At 37.2% G+C, this 21,403-nt stretch overlaps 1 protein-coding gene across 3 annotated transcripts in view; it reads right to left on the reverse strand.

The window, feature by feature from the left end:
- The window catches only part of Triqk (triple QxxK/R motif containing), a 61,445-nt gene that overhangs the window by 22,991 nt on the left and 17,051 nt on the right, over positions 1-21,403 (reverse strand). Inside the window, exon 1 of one of the 3 annotated variants that reach the window (XM_057790668.1) lies at positions 19,292-19,328. The exons of the other annotated variants lie outside the window; for them this stretch is intronic. The gene's annotated coding sequence lies outside the window, so the exon portion shown is untranslated. Of the gene's footprint in view, positions 1-19,291; positions 19,329-21,403 lie in introns of those variants that run through there. 3 annotated transcript variants of the gene reach the window in all.

Genomic DNA, 21,403 nt, shown 5'->3' on the forward strand with positions numbered 1-21,403 from the left:
ATAACAATCTTCAGATTGATGGTATAACAAAATTTAGCAATGTAAAATATCCACTGACAACAGAAAGTCAAAGTAAGTCCATCTCCAATAAACTATGGGGCTAGGGCATCTAAGATGACACATACTTAAAGTTTTCTAAATGAAACCAAAATATCACCTAATCCTATACAGTCTTACTTGTTCTTAATCAAAACATTAAAATGGTTCTGTCAAGACAAGTCATAAATAATGTCAATAGATATAATGTATTCATATAGCAGTTCTATTCTGCATAGTGTTTGCATTCATTAATAGTAAGTGGAGTCATTATTTTAATCTTAATTGTGTGGAGCTTGAAGATGTATCCATATCAAGAGAGAAGTTAGTTTACGTGCATAAACACATATTCTTTCTTTAATATAGCTTTTTTTTCTTCATGGAATATGCTTAAGTTAAATGAACAAACCCCAGCAAACTGCTAAGTCTGTGTGCCCAATGGCTATTCATCACACTACCCTTCCCTTCCTGGTCATTTGACAATGGTAACACTTACAAGACAAGTATTGTATTGATCCATTACTTGTAGAAAAAAAACAAAACAAAACAAAAAACTATCTTTTGACTGAAGGTGACTGAAGGAAATTGAACTTTATTCATTTCCAAATGTGCTTTACATAACATCATACCAAAAATTAGCAAATCTAAAGTCATAAATGTCTATAGGCTTTAAACAGATATATATGAACTTATTTTATATAAAGACCAGCAAAATTTCAATTTCAAAGTTCTAGACAAAAGACAAAAAAAACTGGCTTTCAATTATGGTTCTAATTATTTCAATAATTTATAATAATACTTGATTAGAATTTCAAATTTTTAACTTTCTTCTTGTGGTTGAAAAATATTCTATTCTTTCAGCAAAAAAATGGTGAGTAAAAAATAAAAACAAAAATCATACAAAACATTTGAATATGACAAAATTTTGTTAGGTGAAACAAGCAGAAAATGGTGAGAAGTATTTTACTTCATTAATAAATGTACTAATTGTATTTAAAATGATCTAAAAGCATGCCTATTCATCTGTATGGCACAAACTGTCAGTGCTTCAGTCATCTAGAAATTCTACAATATTCTGACTTTTCTCCCCTCTTCAAACCCTTGCAGTAACCATTATCCATTTCTACTGCTTTGATGACATGATAGCAAACTCCTAGAAATCCAGGGAGACATTAGCACACACAGTCACGATTTATAATAAGACAGCTATTTGCATGTGAGATCAGCCACAATTTAAAATGTGTTGTGATAGATGTGGAAAGGGAATAACAGATTTATATTAGCATGTACAAACCAAGACCATATTCACAATTTAATTCCTTAGGGACTATGTCTCATCACCTTCTTTTATGAAGAACACTGCATTCCCTGAGGAGATAACTTGTTCTGAGACCCAGCTCAACTAAAATATGGATTAATAAGCTACTATTTATTATTTATGTATTTTGTTGTGAGGGAATTATTTCAGATTAAGTCATCAGAAAACTTTTTAAAATTTTTGAAACTTAATAACATATTTAGGAAAGAAAGAATACCAATGTTATTCAAAACATAGAGTATACATTAAAATAATTGAAAATTAAAATTTTAGTTAATTAAAACTTTACACTCTAGAACCTTTAAGACTGAAGATGGCATTCCTGTTTAGAAATGCTTACTAGGCCTGTATAAACAGCAATTTCTGTAGTAGTATGTCTAAACATATGTTGTGTTGTTTAATGGAGGTGGAGATAAGGCTCAGTGGTTAAGGGAACTGCTCTCTTGCAGAGGACCCCAGCTTGGCTTCTAGTATCCACGTTGTACAGATCACAGCTGTCTGGAACTGTAGCTACAGGGCCGCCTGACTCTCTGACCTTCATGGGGACCAGCATTCACATGTACACATATCTATCCTCACTGTCATCCACACAAAATGAATCTTTGAAAAGGAAAGTATTCATACGCTCAAATCACATTGGAACAATAATTATTTATATAAACCCAAGAAGTCATTTCTAGGAAATGTATCTTAGTTGTGGGACTCTCCAGCTATTTATAAAACTAAAATAAATACAGTACCAATGAGCAGAGTAAGAAATGTTTTCTTAAGAGAAGCAAGACAAAACAGAAAACAAAAGCTATGTGATCTTTCATATCATACTCAGTTGAAGACAATTATAGACATCAAGGAAATAGCCAAACCAATAAACATATTAGGCAAAAAGAGATTCTACTTATGACCTGTGGAAACAATGCTGCTTAAGGAGATTATAAATATCATAAACTATAAAGGACAAAAAGGAGCTGAACAGTATGACCAAAAAAGGTGAAGGGACTGGATATAATAGTCATCATAGCCTACCCTTTCAGCATATTGATGAAGAAGTTATCATGTACTCGACACACACATCCAAGAAGTGAGGTCTGATAGCAAGCAGCAAAGACAATTTGGTAGCCCATGCTCACTGTGAAATATGTAGCAATGTTATATGCTACTTGTGAAAAGGAAGGTAGGTGGTCAGACAATTGGAGGGTCGTAGACTAGAATTGATGCTCTGGAGGATTGTAGACTTTTAAGAAGATAGACTTGGGGAGCAATACCCCAAAATACATGAATTTGGTGACTGGGCTATATTATGACACACACTACATTTCTTTTGGCAGTCTCAACTGCTTAGTGCTGCCATGAGGAAAGTGTGATAGGGTAGAGTTCAGATTTTCCAGTCTGGGACAACAGAAAGAGCAAAGAAAACAGAGATGTAAGAACTATGAAGAGCAGCCAAGGGTCGCAACTCCGGGGTCTAAAGCTACAGAAGGAGGCAGAGCTGGCAGAGTGCAGAGGAAATCAGAATGTATTGCTATACACGTCTGTAGACACTAAAGCTCTGGTGAGGTGAAGGAGCCAATCTGAAGTTAAAATCAATCAAAGGCTTAAACTGAATGTCCTTATTACAGAAGAGTGGAGAATCTTTAAAGGCGAATGTGGAAATGGTCATGACTGATTATTGAGATGGAGCCAAATTTGGTACAAAACTGCCAAAGTGGCTGATAACATAATGGTAAGTAACTAAAGGAAGACAGGGACAGGATAAAGCTTTCCTTATCAAAGTAGAAAGTGAGGGGACATGGAGATGCATGTAAGCTTGGACACAGACTCTGAACTGAGAAGAGTATGGGAGGATGGAAATAGCCAGATAATAGAAGGAATTAGAGTCAAGTGTGGTAAACAAATGAGCTGGAGTTTTGTTTGACTACCCTTGCTTGTTTAATCCATATTAAAAAGTAAATGATACAGGAGTATAAATAAGGATTTAATATGGTTATCCACATATTAATCACAGATGAACTTAGTGGTACAATGGCCTTTAATTCCTGAACTTTAGAAGGAGAGGCAAAAGTATCAGTAATTCAAGGTCAGCCTTGAAGTCAGGCTAGGGTACTAAAATAATGTCAAAAACAAAAACCAAACAAACAAAAAGACTGTGAAAATGATGAGAATCTGATTAAATGAAAACAGGTGAAAGTGACATGTTTACAGATGGAAAGATTTTGACAATAAAATAATACAGGGGGAGCCATGAACTACCAGGAGTGTATATGGGACATGAATGTTCACAGGAGGACATACGACCAAATAGGTCAGACTGAAAAGTGAGCAAACAAATGTGTCCGATCCTGAATTAGGTTTATCTCAAGACGACACAGAATACTAGGGCCTTTCATGAGTTATCTGGGGCTGGGTAACATGGGGAAATCCATTCCTGGAAAAGGTTGGCTATACACAAGTCAGTCCCCCAGAAGAAAGTCTCATGTCTCAAGGAGCAGGGGCATTATAAACCACGAGGGACTAAAGGAGCTAGGACAGCAGCTGCCAAGATGTCTGTCCATCCGTCCTTATCAACCACTAAGAAGTAGGTTCCCAGGCCCTCAGCCAGCCCCGCTGGACCAGAATCTCAGCGATGGAGTCACAAGGCTCCAGTGCTGGTTCACTCCTACACCTCCACGCACAGGTGTAACCATGAAGTCTGACGACCGCCGCTTTCTAACAACGCTTCTACATGCTGTCATTTGTAAAACTGTTGGAAGAAAGCATGAGGCCTGACGGGACTGTGATGCCCTTCAGCCTCTTTGCTGGATGGAAACCTGCTTGGGCAGCATGACTAAATTGTTGAGGCTTTGAGTTTTGATAGGCTTTCTGATGCAGCACCAAAGGGTTTTGTGTAGTAAGAGAAGCACATTCGGTACTGTTTCCCACCATCACATAGACTGGGAAGTGAGAAGATAACCGACAGACTTCAGAGGTAGCACAGAGCTAAGGAAATCCAAAGGCAACCCACCATAGGAGCAGCCCACAGAGACAAAGTGATACCCTAGACCCGGGAAACAGCCTCGATGGCTCCATGAGGCAGAACAACTGACAATAGCCATGATTCTCAGCTTTGAGCATAGTTCATTAAAATACAGAGTCCGAGGCCATACTCACTCCTTAGAGAATACTCAGTAGGGCTGGGGGGAGGGGCTAAGGATCTTCAACAAACACCTCTTTGCCAGAGATTTCAAATGTAAGTAGTCACGGCCCATGCTTGGCAAAATACTGTGTTACACAGATGGTAGCACCACCAACAGAAATGAAGTCACATAGGAGGAGGATACCTGGGGTCTGTGCTGAGAGGAGGAGAGTTGTAAGTCCAGCCGATAAAACGTGTATAACGACCACAAGCAAACAATGCACTTGGTTTTTTCTCAAACCTAACAGAACTGGCTATTTCAAAATAATTGTATCAGAAATCCTTCAGTACCCATCAAAAAAATCCACAAATATTTTGCTTTCTTTTCTTTTGATGCCTTTTAATGCACAGATTGTTGTAGCATCTGGACACATGACAAACTTGAAAACAACACATTAAATTTATACTGCCCAGAATAGACAGAAAGCTGCCTGTGTGTGTCATTAATAACATTCTTTATGAGGGAAGTTGATGCCACATTACCTGGGACCAATGGGGTAGATTTTATAATTCTAAACTTTGCAACAATATAATAGGAATAGGCACTACAAATCTGAAATGCCACATAAGGGAGACAGTCTTTAAAAAGTGACCCTTTTCCCAAACATGAAAGTAACCATTATAACTGAATAAAGCTTTTCTAGAGAAAGCAAAGAATGAACTTCTGATTTCTTGTTCTACATTTCCAAAGGAGATAGGTTATTAACTACATATTGGCTGGGTTACTCATATGAACTTGTGGTTATCAAATGAAAGTCATTAACCGTGCTGAGGCGATTGCTCAGTGACTAGCAGTGCTTGTGAATGCACGAAGTTCTGAGTTCTTATCTCCAACATAAACATTAACAACAACAACAACAACAAAAAACCCAGGCATGGCCACACGCCTGTAAACCAAAGAATGGGAGGCAGAAACCGGCAGATCCCAGGAGACGGCTAGTCAGTCATCCTCGTCAAAACTGCAAGTGACACACTCAGAAAGAGATCCCACCTCAAAAACCAGGTGAAGAAACTGAGAGAGAAATTCCCTTGACAGTGGTCTCTACTCATCCACTGCACATGCTAGAAGACGACATGTGTGGGGCACCTGTGCTCATACATGCCTCCTCAAACACATACACAGTATGTATCTAACGGTGTAACTATGCTTCCAAAGGTGTGGACATACCTAATAAAGATAATTCAAGCATTTACAAGAGAGAAAAGAAAATCTTTAATCAAACAAATTATACTAGCCTTTAAATAAAGGTTACTTTTCATGTAAATTGTTCCTTCAAAGAAGTTTCAAAAGGGGACTAGGAAACGGCTTAGAGGCTGAGAGAACTGGCTGCTCTTCCAGTTGACCGGGACTCAGTTCCTAGCACCACAAAGTGGCTCATAAGCATCTGTAACTCCAGTTTGAGAGCATCTGACACCCTTCCTAACTTCCCCCACCATCAGCATCAAGATCATCTGCTGCTGGGGACCTGGACTGTGTGTGTGCAAGGAGAGAGCAGGGTAAGTCAGCACTGATTCCCATTTCCTGATGGTGGGTGTGACGCAGCCAGCTGTTTGAGGCACCAATCCTTCATTTCCCCCACTGTGATGAACCGTGATCTATGACAGTGAGCCAGAGTGGATCCTGTGTCACTTGTGTTGCTAGTCTTGGGGCACTTCAACGCTACAGAAAAAGAGCGACAACCCAAGACAGCAGACATATCCACTTATAATCCTACATGAACTCTACATTTTAGGCTCTAACATAATATTCGAGAACTGTAATGGACTAGATGTTTAATAGGGGCTGGAAAGATGACTCGGCAGTTTGAAGCACTTTCTGTTCTTGCTGAGGACTGGAGTTCAACTCCCCGGGCTCAAGTCTGGCAGCTCAGCCTGTTACCCTGAAATCTGACGCCCTCTTCTGGTTGGGTACTGTATTTAGTTCACAAAGTTCCTCTCCCACTTCCTTTGATAATTAAAAACATAATAAATCTTTTTAAAAAGTTTTTGATACATTTCTCTAAATCAAAGATTAGGAAAATACACATAGCAGGAAATATCTAAGTAAGTTTTCCATGCAGATGGAATTTTCTGAAAGATTCTAAATCTATCAGAATCACTATTTTCAACCAACTATTCTTAATTAAAACAGCTGGTAGCAGTTGACTTCAGGAGATCAGCCCACCAGATTGCAAGGCACTGATGGGTGAATATTGGCTAGGCAAGGCTCCGAAGGATTCGGCTCCAAAATATCCCTTGCTACTGTTGTGCCCTTGCGTGTTTGCCGCTGCCATTTTTCTTGGGTGTCTGGCATGCTGTGAATGGGTATGGGGGATACCAACTGCCTTGAATGTAGTGTGATTATCTCATAGAAATATTCTGTTCTATTGGGCATTTTCACCTGTGAATTATTTCCTCTTAAGTCTGATTGTTAGTTTAAATATAATTTTGATGATTGAGGGTTTCCAATAAATAGAGTAAGGGATTGTGACAGAAGTTAGTTTAGTGGGAACATTAATATAGGTTAATAAAGGATATAGTGTTGCCCCTGCCCCTGAAAAAGCACAGGCTGTCAGGATAGAAAATAAGAACAAGGAAATGTCAGCTGGTCAGGAATTGAAGAGCATTATAGACTGTGGCTTAGGTTAATGATTCAGGAAAACAACTGAGTCCCAGAAGCTAAGCTAACTCAGATTCTTTTAATCTTAATATTGGGAGATGTGGTTTCAATGTGCATCACAGCTAAAACAAAGCTTTAAATGACTTGAGGCTAGGTTAAGATGTTTCTGTTAATAACTTTGAGGTAGAAAATCTTGAGGAACAATTTTAAGTTTAGAAAAACTTTTGGTAGTTGAACAAGGGACTCACTGAGGTCAGGGAACACAGACAACGGCAGCCTGGCTGTGGCTGGCTGACGTACTTTCCTTGCTAGGAATGGGTTGGTTATCAAAGGTTATGATTATTTCCTTGCATCTAGTTCTGCTCTCAGCTTCCTAAAATAAAAAAACTGTTGATGAATGGGTATGCATTCTAAGGATTTAAAGCAGATCTGACTGGTTGTTTTCCATATATAAAAGTTTAGATTTGTGATTCATTAGAGATTTTTATGAGATTATCTTTTGAGATAAATATTAAAATAATTTATCTTTTCTTTTTAACCACAATATGCAGCTTAACAGAGAAAGAACTGGCTGAGAAAAACACCTTGCTTCCTTACACTCTGTTACTCTATAACATGTTGCTTGGACATGAATACATGTGGGTTCTTGGGGATAATTTGTTTTTCACCTGTGATATGTAAAATGTTTAATCATCTAAGGCAAATGGGAAACATTCTTTTTACCTGTACTCATTGTAATCATTCACTTGAAAGTAGAATGAAGTCACATTGTAATTTTTATACTGCTTGAAAGAGTTTGCTACGGTATATAAGCTGTAAGGGGGAAATTAATGATGCACAGAAGGGAACTACCTGGACAGAGGTAAGAAAAGAACTAGAGAGATGACAGAGACGATAGGTAACCCTAAAGGTATATATGTGTGCATTTCCCCTTTTTGCCAGTCCCAGAGAGTTAAGTTTTAGTCCCTCAGATAGAACAGTCAAATTGAGTGATTAGTTCACCAACTCTGTGGCTCCCTCTCAGTTCCTAAGCTGCTGAAGGCTGGTTCTCACAGCAGGGTAAAACAATGTTATTTCCTTATTATGCATGCATGTAATTCATTCAAACAAACATGAACAAATTACAGTTTTAGAGTACTTGGCAGACTTTGAAAGTCTTCTTGAAGACTTCCTCAGTCTTAATATGTGTTCTGCCAGTCTCTAGAAGGGCTTGGATATACCACAGTCCCTAATTTCTGTCTGATTTTTAAAATTATATATAAACTTATCTTACAAATTCTGTTCTATGCAAAGTTTAGGAAGTAGTAGGCTTAGTTATTAAGGCTCTGATTTATAAGGATTATTACTAAAAACAATAAGCATTTGGTTACTAAAGAAGATATAAAGACTGTTATGAGATATGTTTATCTATTAGTTCTGTAAAATAATTTTAACAGAGACCTATAAAAATGTCAACCACACAATTTTCCATCTAAACAATCCTGAATCCAACCTGAAAGGGAATGCCATTACACTGTGTCACGTGAAAGCCAGGGCCATCCCAGGACGGACACAGATTCTTCCCTCATCACTGTGAGTCTAGAATTTTCACTATTGTATTTATAATTCACAATAAGTCTTGAAACTTCATGTCTTTCATCTTGCTTCTCATCAAATTGAAGCTATTGTTAAGCATCTATTGGTACTGAATCAATTAAAATCTGACAGTTGACAAACAATGTCATTCTAATTTCATCCTACTACATTTACTAGTTGGTAATCAACACAAAACATTCTCTTATTCATTTATACATGTTTATCAGTATACATCCACAGAAGACTGTTTTATTTAATTTTAAGAATTCATTTTATCATTTTGATGCTCCCATTGTTCAGTGTCAGATCTTTCCTTCAAGGTGGTTTATGTTCTACTGAAAAATTATCATCCTTTTACGGCACATCTGTATTTGCTGTCCTGGAAGCTGCCACTTTCCTAAGGGCCCAATTCTCTGCTATCTATTTTTTCTTCCCTGTTATATGGGGATGAGTAGCTAAAACTAAGGGCCATTTTAAGGGCCTATATAAAAACTTAATGCAGTGGAATAACAAATTAGAAGCTTCCAAACACACAAATACACATATATAGGATACTGATCTAAATGGAACTGACCGATAACAGGGGAGACGAGCCTCAACTTGGCATCTCTTGTAACCAAATAAAGCTTCAAGTTCTGGGAATGGGTTACATTTAACTGAGCTGTTGACCAAAGTATCTTCAAGAGAACCCCCAAACAACTTAGGCTATTGCTAATGATACTGGTTGTTCTTCAGAAACTAATGGCCAGTCCTTATTGCTAAAGGAAACACCTGAACAGTGTGCTGAGGACGGAGAAGCTGGCTGGTGCCTACCTAGAGCATTCATGATATGAAAGGTTTTCTGTGTGTTACTAACCTAGTAAAAACCAGCCTAGCTATAAACCCTTGATCTCCAATGATGGATTCTCTACAAGGTGTGCTAGAGCAATAGCAGCACAAATCTTGTGGGACCAAGCAACCAATATCTGAATTAGGACTCCCTCCATGAGATGGAACCAATCCCCAACAGTGTTCTGGTAGCCAAGAGACTGAGACTAGATAGGCAAGAGACTTAGGAGAAAACCAAATGGTACCGTTATGCTAAAGGAAAATGGCAACAAATGACTACTAATGACTTTGTTATACTTTATAGGTCAGTGAGTTGCTCAGCTACCATCAAAGAAGCTTCCTTCTGCAGTAGATGGGAATACATGCAGATATTCACAGCCAGACAACGTACACAGTGAAAGACCTTGGGACACTCAGTCCTAAATGCGATGTCTCCATCAAATCCCCACGCCCACAAGGTTCAGGGAGCCCTGCAGAAGAGGAGGTGGAAAGACTGTAAGACCCAGATGGAATGGAAAACACCAAGGAAACACGGCCTCTGAAGCACAGAAGGACTTGCCGGTACACACATGAACTCACAGAAACTGGCAGTCCACACAGGGTCTGCACAGGTCTGGGTCTGACAGAGTACCGGAACTGAGAGTGAATGTGAACACAAACCCCCATCCTCAACCCAGAATTAATTCCAGCTGGTTACCACAGGCAAATGAAAAACTAGTTTTCTCTAAAAGAGTCTCACTTAAGGTCAGGCCCCATGCCCAGAAGTAGGTGGTCAGCACAAGACAAACTCAATAGTAATTTGGGAGGTTGGTTGGTTTTCTCTCATAATGCTTTATCTGGGTTCTTTTTTTTTTTTTTCTTACACTACAAATCTTTTGCATATCTATTATGGTTTCTAACTTGGTGTTCTTGGGAGATTTCTATGTGTGAAAAGTGTGTGTCTATACATCTATATGTGTTACTTCTGCTATTTCTTTAGCTCTTTGTTTTTCTGTTTGTTTATTTGTTTTTTACTATTCAGGATTGTTTTATTTTAACCTATTTGATTGTTTTAGATGTCTGTTTGATTTGTAATGAGAGAAAGCAAAAAAAGATGTGGATTTGGGTTGGTGGGGCAGATCTGGGAGGTGTTGGAAAAACTACAGTCAGAATATATTGTATAGAAATCTATTTTAAAGAAGTTATGACTTTAATAATTATCTCTATGTATATATAAGTAAAATTATAAAGTAATTACATATATCAAATTGCTAAAATTCAAAATATTACAAAATTATAAATATATATATATATTCTATCACAATCTGTGATCTTAAAACATGATTTTCATACTTTTGACTAAAAAAAAATATAGAGCTATATTACATTGAGCTTCCTAGATTTATTTTTAGTGATGGAATTAACATGTGTTCACTGTTAGTCATTTCAATATGTGTCACCTACTGCAAATAACCAGGTCTCCAAATCTCAGAGAACTATATTCGAGGAGTTAGGCAGGTCCACGCTGGGGACACAGGAAACGCAGCCCTATCATTTCCTTTCTTATCAAGGCTATCTAACTACTTAGATAATGCATTTCCCATTTCCTTTTACACCTGACTACTTCAGGTATGTTCTTGAATAGCTTCCAAGACATACATCATATGTTTCTTGACAAATACGGAATAATGTATAAGCACACAGACTAGAAGGTCGAAGGCCTTAGGTTAGTTATTTCTTTACAATAAAATAATAGATGACCTGACAAATTTTCTTCATAAAATATTCCTTTAAAAATCCTTTTGTACAATTTGTACTAGTCTGAGAATAATTATTTTAATGCCTAGAAACATGTTTGCAAAGTAGGAAACGTCTAATAAACCAATATATAATGTTTTAAAATACATCTTCTGAAACAAATGAAAGATATGAAGCAAATACAATTTAAGAGTAGAAGGGAAAACAAATAGCTCAAGTGAACCATCAGAATGTCTTTTGTGGTTACTTAGCCTTTAGTAAGTTTTTAATTTTGTGTGACTTATTTAAAAACAGCTTTATTAGTAAGTAGATGTCAAAAGTATAAAATAACTAGTGTGCACACAATTGGACAGAAGTTACATTAAAGGCATTCATTACATGGAAGTCCCATGTGATATCATCATTACCAATTCACTAATGTAAGAATTTCTCAGAGTGGTAGTTTCCACACATATTGGAATATTAAATTTAATATTTACAAACCATGAGGCAAATTACACATTTAAAAGCTACCAAATTATATTAGAGAAATGAAATAATGAGAACTGAGTTTATAAAGCTTGGAAAATAATATGGAAAAAGTTAATAGGGAGAAGTACTATGGCATCAATAATCTAACTACAGTATTGAATATTGAAAAAAACACTAAAAATTATAATTAAGTTATTGTTAAAATATATCATAGAAAAAAGGACTGATCAGATACAAAAATAATATAAGACAAGAACAATGGAAATTGTACCATCATTGGTTCCTAGTTGCCAACTTTGTTCCAACCTTCCTATTTCATCAAAGATACAGCACATTTTCATTGAAGGAGAAGCCAAAAAAAACTGGCTGACAGTGATGCTGGACCTCTTGGAAGCATTCACTTTTAAAAACAGAAACAATACAATTATAATTGATGAAATATGGTATATATAGATTTGAAATATATTATCCAAAAGCAAAATGACTTCAAATTTCAGCCGTGTTGATAACAGATGGTAACCTGTAAAATGTCTAAAACTATGGCTAAAATAATCAGGACTTAAGTTATATGAATGCTCATTTTGTGAAAATATGCCTTATCTACGATATTTACACTATAATGCTGTAGGCAAGCTAGGCTCTCTCATATATAGATATGTGTGTGTGTGTGTATATATTATATATATATATATATATATAATATCGGGGAAATGCCTTTTTAAATGAGCATATATAAAATCATAAGAAAAACTCTATTAGAAAAAGTAAAGGATTAAGGCCTGAAGGGATGGCTCAGCCATTAAAGGCTAGGCTCACAACCAAAAATATAAGAAAAAGTAAAGGATTAAAAATGATGAGCTAGAAAGAATATGCTACAAGTATAAAGTCTCAAATCACAGGCAATAAAACAATGAGTTAAAAAGCTGTATAAAAAATAGGAAACATCATTTCACAGAGATAATCAACAGAGATTAAAAATATTTAAAAGAGATTGTGTTCATTCTTATAATGTGCTTGTTTTGATTTTATTTAAAAATTGATTCAGCCCCAAGAAGTAAGTTTGGAAGTGCTATCCCTGTCTGTGTGCTTCAAAACCACTAGTCAGTTCACATCTACTAGATTTTTATAGGAATTATCGTTACTTAAATGTTTAATAGAACTTAACCAGAAACAAACAGGTACTCTTGCCTTTTTATGTTTAAGTATAAAAAGGTATAATGGCCGGCAGTGGTGGTGCACGCCTTTAATCCTAGTACTCCGGAGGCAAATGCAGGTGGATCTCCGAGTTTGAGACCCGCCTCCTCTACATAGTGAGTTTTAGGACATCCAGTGATAATCAGAGAAATAGTGTCTCAAAAAAAAAAAAAAAAACCAACAAAAAAAAACTGTCTAAGGGCAGGGATACAGCTCATTGGCAGACACTGGCTTCTATTTCTATTTTCCCAAAACAAAGCAAACAGAGACTATCAAAGAAATCCACACATTTGGGCACAGTGTACAGAATAACTGGCAATAGGATGCTCAACTCAAATTGATGTAACTATAGGACCTCTGCTCTATCCACAGCTCACAGAATATCATAGACTAGGGGACAGAAAGATTGTACAACCAGAGGACCTTAGTCTGACACAAGTCTGTATCATATAGACATGACAAGAGAGCTACATCCATGAAATCTCAGCATTTTGGCTGCTTAAATAAGACCAGCACAATGACACCAGTTGACATGCCAATATGGATGGGGAAATCTTACAAGGTCCCACTAATAATTGAAGAGCTATAGGCAATGAACAGCCACTGAGAGAGAATCCAGGGAGGAGCACCCGATAGATTATGCAACCCAAAGGGTTAGCCCTAAACACATGATATATATAGAGATATAAAAAATACTGTCATATATAACATGTAATATACATTATGTATATACAATGTATGTTTGCTATATATTATATATATAACTATATCACATATACATACACATATATAAAACATTAATAAGTAAGTCCTGGATTTGAGTGGGCGTTGTGGGATAGGAGAAAAGTGGAGGGGAGGGTGGAAAGAGTGGAAATGATGTGAATACAGGATTCATGTAGGAAATTTTTAAAAACTTAATTTAGATAATTATTTTCTTAAAAACTTGCTGCTATGAGTGGACTGCATCATATGTTGTGTTGACAGAGGTTTCTGTCCTGCCAAATTCTGCAGCCCTTCAGTCCCAAAGAAACACATAGTGATGAGGGAGTCCCCTCTGTGTGATGTGATTACCATTAATGAATAAAGAAACTGCCTTGGCCTGTTGATAGGGCAGAACTTAGGTAGGCGGGGAGGACTGAACTGAATGCTGGGAGAAAGAAGGGCAGAGTCAGAGAGACACCATGGAGCTGTCACAGTCAAACATGCAGAATCTTTCCTGGTAAGCCACAGCAATGTGGTGATATACAGATACTAGAAATGGGTTAAATTAAGATTTAGGAGTTAGCCAATAAAAAGCTAGAGCTAATGCCCACGCAGTATTTTAATTAATACAGTTTCTGTGTGAATATTTTGGTTCTGGGTGGCCGGGACAAACAAGTGGCCCTCCCTCCTCCTACATCACAGAGGTCTACATTAATCATAAACTGGTTGGCCTAGCAGCTCAGCTTTCTTATTAATTAATTCTCACATCTTACATTAACCTATTATTCTTGTCTGTGTTAGCCATGTGGCTTGGTACCTTTTTTGGCAAGGCAGTCACATCTTGCGTCCTCTGCTCTGGGTGACAACTACACACTGAGTTTTTCCCTTTCCCAGAATTCTCCTGTTCTCATTGCCCCACCTCTACTTCCTACCTGATCACCCTGCCTATACTTCCTGCCTGGCTACTGGTCAATCAGCATTTTATTAAAATACAATTGACAGGGTACAGACCATTGTCCCACAGCAATGTAGTTCAATTGCATCCTCATCCTCGCTTTGTACAGGATAAATCCTGCAGCTATGTGTAAATAACATGAGGGAGCTCAAGCTACAGTGAAGAATATACTAAAAGATAGATAGATGTTATCCCAGCGGGACTGATCCAGTCCCATCAACACATTAAATCTTGATCTAAGAGTCAGTTAGAGAAGTTTAAAATTCCAAATAAATATGAGAAAATCTACATTGCTAGCCAGGCTAGTGATGATCCAATCTACCAGGAAGGTAAATGTCTAACATCTGCGTTGGGCTCTATGGGATATTTGCGAAAGAGATTATCAGTGGCTTGCTATTTGCTCCAGTAAACTAACAGAATAACAATTACTAATGTTCAAAAATGAAAAGCTACAAGCACAGGCACTTCAAATGTATCCTGAATTGAAGTGAATAATATAATTATTAAAAAAATTAATATATTAAAAATTCAAGTGATGTTTATAAAATAATTTTAATAACAAAAACTAAATTACATGATAATATTAGTAATAAGGAAACACTAGTGAAATGTCCTCATGTAATAAAGGGTCCCTCCCTACAAATCCATTTATGTTAATATTGCTTTAAATATATTTTATTTTAATCTTTTATATGTTGATACTTCTATATTTATTTCATGAGACACAGCATCTGTTCAGCCCTGTCATTTATTAAAAGAATGTTCTCTACACAATGGAGTAGTACTCATCTGTTAAAAAACAACATCATAAAATCTGCAGACAAACGGATGGAACTAGAAAAACTCAGGCCACATGGGATAACCCAGTCCCAGAAAGACAAGCATGGTATGGACTCTCAAGTAGATACTAGCTGTTTACTAATGATAAACAAGCTACAATCTGTAGACCCAGAGAGGCTGGGTGAAGAGGAGGTATGGAGTAAATGCATACATCTCCCTGGGATTCTGTACGTAGACTGTTGTGGATGGGGGCTGGATGGGAACAAGTGGGGGGAAGAGAGTGTGGGGAGAGATGGCAGGATTTGGGAGACATTTGGGGGTTGGTGAGGAGACCTACTGCATAGAACCTTCCTGGAATGTATGAAGGTGACCTTAATAAGGACTCCCAGTAATGGGGGATATGGAGTCTGAACTGGCCATCTCTCGTAGTCAGGTAAGGCTTCCAGTGGTGGGACTATATTACATTCAAGTGAGCTGTTGTCTAAAGGAGTCCCATGGATATTCCCAAACACTCCAGGTCTTAGTTAGGGTTTTCATTGCTGTGAAGAGACATCATGACCATACCAACTCTTAGAAAGGGAACATTTAATTGGGTGGCTTGCTTACAGTTTCAGAGGTTCAGAGTTATCATCCCGACAAGGAGCACTGTGGCATGCAGACTGACATGGTGATGGAGCTGAGAGAGCTACATCTTACAGGCAACAGGAAGTCAACTGACAATCACACTGAGGGAAGCTTGAACAAAAGAGACCTCAAAGCCCACCCCCACAGTGACACACTTTCTCCAAAAAAAAAAAAAAAAAAAAGTCACACCTTCTAATAGTGCCATTCCTTTTAGGGGCCATTTTCTTTCAAACCAGCATAAACAGCAAAACTAGAAGTAAAATATCTGCAACATTTTATTTATAAAGTCATGTACCTTTCACAGAACTATGAGATTCACTATTCTGTCAGTAAACAGAATATTAGATGCTTCAACTATCATTACCTGTTTTCACAAATTTGAAAATTTCATTTAAATTTTTCTAAGCTCACAAAATAAATACTTGTACATGCAAAGAACAGTATCTGAGTAATACAGTATCGTACTAGAATAAGAACACCCCAGAAAAGATAGACAACACGCTCAACAAGATTAGTAATCTTCCTTTTCCAATGGAAACCATGGACCTTTTACAAAGAGCAAAGAAAGGATAACATAAGATACAGAGCAGTCTGCACCGGTGAACTAAATACATCCGAGTACTCTGACTACAGAGATAAGGACTGAGTCTCACTTTCTCAGCTGAAGACTCAGGTTTATAAGATTTATTCATCAAACCATAAGAGACAAACAATATGAAACGATGACTCCTAGTAGTGGTCAGTTCGTAGATTGAAGTAACATCCTAATTTGCTTGATTTCCAAGTGAATAGTGAAACTCAGTTGTGACAAACAAGGAACAAAAACTTTTAAATAAAATTTCATGTTTCAAAGTTTAAAAGAAAAAATGAATTTTTTTTCATAACCAAAATTTTATAATCTTTCATATTCTAGAAAAGAATTCCTATGTAAATAGTAGAGTCTACTTGCATTTGATAAGCATAGTACCACATTCATCAATAATCAATGTATTTATTCATATCTTATTAAATGCAAAGCCACTCTTTATATAATACTATGTATGTATTGGTATATATACAGACATACCTATGTTCACAGATAATATGTAGGCATAGAAAGTTAGTCTTTAATGATAATATGTGTCCACTGGGATGGTGCCATGTATTGTTCAGAGTATAGAATGCAGTTAATTCTCAACTAAATTATAAACAAAGGTATCTAAGGTATGTCAAATGATGGAGAGTACCATTTACAATTAAAAAGAAGCAAATAGCAAAAGATAAAGATAAATATATTTATCTTAAGTAACTATAATGAGAAAAAACTTAATTTCCCAGTGGGAAAAAAAAAACTGTGTGTTTAATGATATAATCTAATTCTTAAAAATCGTCTGATTTCCTAGAATGTTTTGATGATATGTGCAAAATGAGTAAATTATTTCTTGAATGTGGTGTATGGAGGAAGAGACCAGTGAAACAAAAAGAGTAATATCCCAGCACACAAACAGAAAATTCACATTTAGACAGAAATCTCACAGTTTACATCACATTCATGTTTAAAATTAAACAGCACTTTTCCACATTTTGAAAATTTCCCCCCTAAATGTGGAAAGAACAGCAAGCCAGGACTTTAATATCATATTTTTTCCAACCTGGAACAGCTGCAAAAAACAAATCTTGCTGGAGATAAGCTGGGTTATAAATATCAACATTCCCTTTAAATCAGGGAGTCCAGTTTTCATACCATCTGCTTCTTTCTAAACAGGGAACACCACGAAAACCATAAAGCAGGGCATTCCTTTCAAATACAGCATTTAAAAATGAATGTAGCAAAAGCCTATGGATTGTTTCCAGCCGTAGTCTTTCCACTTCCTTCAGTAGCTAGGACCACAAAGAAGAATTTCGTAAAAGTAACTTTTATCCACAAAAAAACTACATAAATCAACAAGGAATAAAGCTTCCTTCAAAACTGTTCAAATATTAGTCAGAGTTATAATCTCTGGTTAGAATTTATTTTTCTTTAATTTTAATTTTATTTTTTTATTTTGAATCCCTTTTGTTACCTCTACTTTTTCCAAAATTAACAAAGTTTATTTCAAAAATTTGTATGTTATCTATCAGAGCACATAAATGAAGACATCAATACAGCAGGACGTTCTTTTAATACACGTTCTGTCCATGCAGAAAGCCTGTCCTCATCTCTCAGCACAGCGGTTTCTTTCCTTTTTCTTTTACTAAAAATGCTGTGGAATAGTGGGTAGAGAGAGTCTAAAAGGAAGAGGGAACAGCTGTAACAACTATGAACCATAACAATGACCAGTATAACAAGATATCCATAAAGATGGATATGTATTAGGTATCCATAAAGATGTGGTAAGCGGCACTCACACGTTGGTGATAGCCAACCGCTGTCTAATTGGATATAAGCCCACTCAAGAGGAAAGAAATCATGGCTGGTACTAGAAACCTGTTGGGCCAAAATTATCTCAGGGCCCGTACCTAGAGGCCGGTAGGACAGAGAAAAGCCAGGCTTAAGTTTGAGGGAACCGAGTGAGGATGAAACAGCAAAAACTAGGTAGATGCCTCTCCAAGCAGAGGGCGGGCTTGGCTGTCTCTCATTGGCTGGAGGGACCCCACATTACACGATGTCACATAACCTATATAAGCTGATGCTCACAGTAATAAACTGAGTTCCTGCTTTGACTCGACTCCCTATAGCATCTGATTGCCCTGCTGCGTCATGGGGCTGTGAATGGGCAGATAGCGCACTCACCTTTCCCTGGGGAATAAGGAGGCTAACGAGGCCTAGCAGAAACCTAAGCAATGTTGCAGGGCTAGTGAGGTCATGGACCTTAGAAGAGAATAAAATGCTGCCATTTTGTTAGTCAACATAATTCCTAACTACATCCTCAATGTTCTTAAACCCACAGATAAGTGTAACCATCAAAACACCAGGAAACCTGCAGGAAACAGGTTTTCATGGAAATGGCTACATAAACAAGGGCTGCACCATGGTAATTCAACAGACATGCTGACATGGGAGGGAAACGACCCAGAACTACAAACACCTGACGACTGCGAGGAGGAAGAGTGGCTTCTCCCAGGGATGAGTCCTCAGGAACCCTCACCGTGGTGTTCACTGCATTTTTTATAAACTTACTCATACACTTACTGTTATGGGAGCTGCGGGCTGTGTTCCTGCCACCCCAGTTCCTGGTCGCCTAGCTAGCACATGCCCCAAAATAACAACACACAAACTGTATTCTATTAAACACTGCCTGGCCTATTTCTATTCATGTGTGTAGCACCTTGAGGTGTGCTTACCAGGAAGATTCTAGCCTACATCCATCCTGGGTCGGAGCTTCATCGTGTCTGCCCTGGCGATGAGCTGCATGGCGTCTGTCTCTGAGAGGAGCTGCCCTGTATCTGAGCTCGCTTCCTCTTCCTCCTAGCATTCTGTTCTGTTTACTCCACCCACCTATGTTCTAACCTATGAGGGCCAAGCAGTTTCTTTATTAATTAACCAATGACCTTCCTCCATCATTTCTCCTTTTTCTGTTTAAACAAAAAAAGGAAGGCTTTAACTTTAACATAGCAAAATTACATATAACAAAACAGTTATCAAGTAAAAATTACAGTTACAATATTTACATCTATTTTATCTTTTATCATAACAAAGGAAAACAACTATAACTATCTATCTATTCTTCAACTTTATCAAAGACTCCAGAAGGATATAATATTACCTAAGTAAATGAGAAGTAAGCAACTTACAAAACTCTAGAAATCACAGAAACATCTCGCTGCCTGGACAGTCACCCAAAGTTCCTCTGTACCGTTGGGGCATCCATCTTCGGCCTACAGTCCCATAGTTTCCAGTAGACATTTCCATGAAGCAGGAAATTTCAAAGGCAGTCAGTCACTATCTGCTGTGTCCTGAAGAATGTCTCGCAGACTCCTTCATGAATCAGGAACCCCAAAAGATCATCTCACCTTTAGGCAAGTTCAGCAGTCCTCTTTCTGTGGGTTCTCTGTGTCCAGTTTATACAATAGTCCAGGCAAGAGCAGTTTCTTGCCCAAATGGCTATCAAACTCCATAAGAATCCTCTTCGATGCCCATCTTCCTCTTGAAATAGATTGGTGCTGCCAGGAGCAGAGTGTCTCATTGTCATGAAAAACCCTGTTATTAAAACATTTAAAATGCCATATTCTATAATCTTCGAAAGATATGAAGAATGCCTATCTAAAATATATCTATGTACATCTAGAAAATCTAACTAACATGACTACAAACTTGACTATTATTAATGATTATCTATTAATAACCTATAAACGTTACATTTTTAAATGAACAACACAATCACAATACCTTAATCAAGATCAGAAATACATACATACATATATATATACATATAACAAAATTGACCTTAAATTTATATCAACAAAGCAAAACTTATACCAATGTAAATTATCCATATCTATGCCATATCCCCCTTTAAATGTAAAAGAACATTTATAAACAATATTTAAGAATATGGGCATAGTTATTTCTCTCCAAACTGCTTCCTGCTGAATGGAGGTGCTGTTATTCATGTCTTTTATGGGATAACCTGTCTGCTAGGTTCATCTCAGTCGGCAGTTGAGCAAAGTATTTTTTGAGGGTGTTCACAGGAACCTTTCAGGAGGGCGTGGTCCATCATACCATATTGGGATAGAAACAATCCACAGAGTCTCATCTTCTGTGAAAACAAAAGAAGAAACTCCTTTCCAAAGCATCATGTTTTTAGATCCAAATTTTAAAGTCAAGGTATTTTCAAAATATCTATGTTGGATTAGTTCAGCAGCATTTATAAACAAATATCTTTTAGCATCTGTTGCTCCTTCCTCAGCATTCAAACAATTCAAACAGAGCATAATAGCATATAGTATCAAGATTCTCATTGTATTTTCCATCTTTGTTTTAATCTCTATTTCGTTTATTTTTACCTATATTTTATAGTCTCTGTATATATTTGTCCTGGAATAACTAGTAGACCAGGCTGTCCTTGAACTCTCAGTGATCCATCCATCTCTGCCTCCCAGGCATTGGGATTAAAGGTATGTGCTACCACACCTTGAAGTCACAGAGTTCAACTCAGAGGTCAATCTCCCTCTGCCTCCCAAGTGTTGGGATTAAAGGTGTGTACTACCACACCCAACTACTCTCTTTCTTCCTTTTTTTTTCACTTTTAAGAACTTTAACTTTTAGCCTGCATATACTTTTAACACACTGTAAATCATTTAGAAGTTTTATTTGTCTTTGAATCTCTCTTTACTGTATATCTCTCTTTTTCTGACCACACGAGCCTTTAAATTACTGACCAATATGGGTAGGATTAAAGCTGTGGCTTTGCTGGCTAGATCCAGCCCATTCCTTAGCTTTCCAGCCTCATGGCA

The sequence above is a fragment of the Chionomys nivalis genome, chromosome 16 (genome assembly GCF_950005125.1).
Source record: "Chionomys nivalis chromosome 16, mChiNiv1.1, whole genome shotgun sequence".
NCBI classification, from domain to species: domain Eukaryota; kingdom Metazoa; phylum Chordata; class Mammalia; order Rodentia; family Cricetidae; genus Chionomys; species Chionomys nivalis.